Source organism: Echinops telfairi, unplaced genomic scaffold (genome assembly GCF_000313985.2).
Source record: "Echinops telfairi isolate 266 unplaced genomic scaffold, ASM31398v2 ScPeMD7_7467;HRSCAF=8505_1, whole genome shotgun sequence".
Taxonomy (NCBI): Eukaryota; Metazoa; Chordata; class Mammalia; order Afrosoricida; family Tenrecidae; genus Echinops; species Echinops telfairi.
Window position 1 is genome coordinate 7,928,086 of NW_022111368.1, and position 3,691 is coordinate 7,931,776.

Here is a 3,691-nt window from a genome sequence, read left to right on the forward strand (position 1 = left end):
TTGTTTGGAAACTGTGGTAACAATTGTACAATTCTATTTGGCGTGATTGAAAGATGGAATGATATATGTATTAAACCTCAACTAATCTTTTTTTTTTAATCTGCAAAAATGCGTCCTAGGGCAAGGTGTTGACTGGTGTTTATAAGGGCGAGACTGTTTTCGTTCTTTACGCTAAGAGAGGGGAGTCAGGGTAGATCTAGTAGGACAAAGAAAATAATGCAAATGCTGTAAAGAGGTGTGATCCACGTGAAAAGGCTCAAGTGTTGGTATCAGATAAGGGAGCAGTTTCAATAATTAGATCTTTTGAATAAAATCCAGTAAGGAAAAGCATGCCAGTCAGTGGTAGGCACCCAATTGTAAGTGCTGCTGTTGTGAATGGAGGTGCTTTGCACTGGCCCCCTGCTTTACCCATGTCTTACTCATCACGTGGCTCTGGATGGTGGAGCCTAAGCATATAAAGAATACAGCTTTAACCAAGGCGTGGGTCCAAACATGAGGGGAAGCTAGGCGAAGTGAGTTAATGCCAATTGGTGCCATTGTTAGGCCTTGTTGGCTGGAGGCTGGAGGCTACCGTCTGTAACATATCATTTCTGTGTGGAATGCAGATGGCAATGAGTAGTGTGCTGATGGCCCCAATGCCCAGTGCAAGGGTCTAAATTATTGGGTTGTATCCTTTATTTCTTTCTGAGGCAAAAGCTATTACACTTTTACTTATTTTTTGTAGCAATTGTATTGGCATATAATTCACATATCATACAATCCAGTGGTTCAATCACATCGAGAAGAGTTGTACAGCCATCACCACAACCGATTTTAGAGCATTTCCGCCATTCTTGTACATGTGGTTATTACCGCCCCTGCCACACCCCAAGGAATCATCAACCTGGTTATTGTCTCTATAGATTTACTTACCCTGAATTTCATATACAGGGGAACTTTTTTAAAACAACAACAACAAAAACTAACAGGAATAACAAAGTAAAGCAGATAAAAACCTCAACCCAAAAGAAAGAAGAAGATTCTAGAACAAATTTAAAGTGAATCCAAAGGGAAATCAGATGCTAATGTGTTGCTTTTCAACTTCACTCCTCAATGCCTTGTGCATAACAGCCAGGCTCTTCCCACCTCTAGGGAGCCACCAGAGGCTTCATCCATGTGTATTCCCTGTCACTCTTTTTTCAATTTTAACTGAAACAACTTAAAAATGGATCAAAAAGGATAAAATGAAATCAGGAGTATGCTAGGTACTGCTCTTGTGTGCGTGTGGAGTAAAGTTGATACAGGGGTAGTGCCTTCTATGGCTGATGGCAGTCAATGCAGGATTGACCCATAAGAGCCAATAGAAGGGTTAGGAGAGGTGCAGTGTTATTGTTCAAAGCTGTGATGAAAATGTGTTGATGTTCTCATGAGTTGGAGTATATGAGGAATCACACTGTCATTTTTACAATGTGGTTGTAGAGAATAGGTTGTATGGCTGCTGTAGCCACATCTGCTTGACCAGTATATAAGAAAGACAAAATGATTTTTAAAAAAGAAGGCAAGCAAGCATGAAAGAAAGAGAGACATAATCCCTATACCCCCTTATCCCATAAACCATTGGAATAAATTATTAGCAGCAACTGGAATTATTATAGTAATTAGGAAAAGAAGAATCAACTCATGTGGGTTGGAGTGGCTATATGAAAGAAAGAATTCTATAATAGACTATGTAACAAATAGTTCTACTGGGACAAAAATTAGTGAGAAGTAACCTAGTTTGAAACTGAGATATAATTTAAGGGCTTGGGTGATAAATCAATGTCAATTGGAGATGATGGATTTTTTATTTGATAAAATAAATATTATGGCTGGTATAAAGCTAGCAAAAACATATAGTGGATAGATATTTTTAAACAGGATGGTCATTAACCAGATTTGTAAATACATGTGGCTGACATGAAAATAGGTCATGTTAGAATTACAAGCATAGTAAGTAAAGGCAGAGAATACACTGATTAATTTTATTTGTACAAATTTTTAAAACTTGTACCAATTTTTTGGTTCCTAAAAACAATGTATAACTCTCATCCTTTAAAAGTAAGAAAGTCAAGGGCTCAAGTAGAAAGCAAATGTTTTGAGAATGATTAGGGCAACAAATGTACAAATGTGCTTGACACAATGGATGGATGGATGGATGGATTGTGATAAGAGTTGTACGAGTCCCCAATAAAATGATTCAAAAAAAAAGTAAGAAAGCCACATTTCAAAGTACAGTATGAAAAGTTATCAGTTCTTACATCTTTCTTGGTAATTAAGAAGGGGTTATCTTGTATTTGTAGATTTGCAATTTAGTATATTGTTTAACTCTACTTAGAGTAGGCAAAACCCAGAATAATTTTAGGTATCATCTACAGAAGGAGAAGAGGGGGAGGCTAGTTAAGTACATGGCTATTAGAATCTTTTTCTTGAGTAAATGAAGGTGAAGTTGCATTACTATAATATGAAAATTTTCCTCATTGAGTTATATATATATATATATACATACATACATATATGTGTATATATGTATATATATTGTATTGTGTATATATGTATATATGTATTGTGTATATATATATATCAAGCATAAAGTAGTAATTTATATGTTCAGTGCTATCCATAGTATGGTAAATTTTGATTATGAGAATGAGGATAAGAGTTATCTAATTAAGTTAATTGTTAGAGGTAGGGCTAGGTTAGTTAACCTAGCAAAGATTCATCCTGCTGCTATTAAGGGTAGTAAAGTTTGGAGGTCTGGGGCTAGCCTTTTTGTTCAACGGTGAATATGTTCTTAGTTGGTACTGGGGAGGCAGAAGGGTATTGATGAAGTTAGTCTGTGGGCAATTGTCAAGGCAGTAGAGCCGATGAAAGTTCAAGGCCTTTGAATGATCATGGCTATGATGATGAGAGCCATATGGCTGACAGACGATTACGAGAAAAGAGATTTTAGGTCTGTCTGTTGTAAGCAAATTGAATTAGTTGTAGTTGTACCTCATAGGGAGAGCTTATGGACAGGTAAGCTATGAAGTTTGTTAGCAAATCAAGAAGAATAGTAATTTGTAGTAGACAATCTCCTTCTAATTTTAAGAGATTAGCAACAAGGACTATTGAACCAGCAATAGGAGCTTCTTCTTCAAGTGCATTAGACGGTCGTTGGTGAAGACCATATATGGTATTTTAACTACACATTGTAATTGCACATTCTAAGCACAGAATTTTGGAAGATAAGATACTGGTAAAAGTTGTGTACAATAATTGGATTAGTAATAGATTTAGTAAGCCTAAGGAATTGGGGTTTTAGATTGCTCACTCCCTCACTGCTAATGAGTCAATGCTGACTCATGGCGACCCTATAAGACAAGGTGGAACTGCTCCTGTGGATTTCCGAGATTCACTCTTTATCGACGTGGAAAGCCTAATTTTTCTAAATTGATGGCTTTGGATTGCTGACTTTGATCTTAGCACCCCAATGTGTAACCACGACACCCCCAGTGCTCCTTGGATGCGGATTAATAGTACTAAAAGCAGGAAGGAGCTGATTAATGTGTAGAATAAGAAACAAGACCAGCATTCAATCATTGGGTCTGATTCCCTCAATGAGAAATAATAATTCATGCTGGGACAAAGGCTTTTTTTTTTTTTTTGCTAATCAAGGGTTATATTTCTTTTTTTT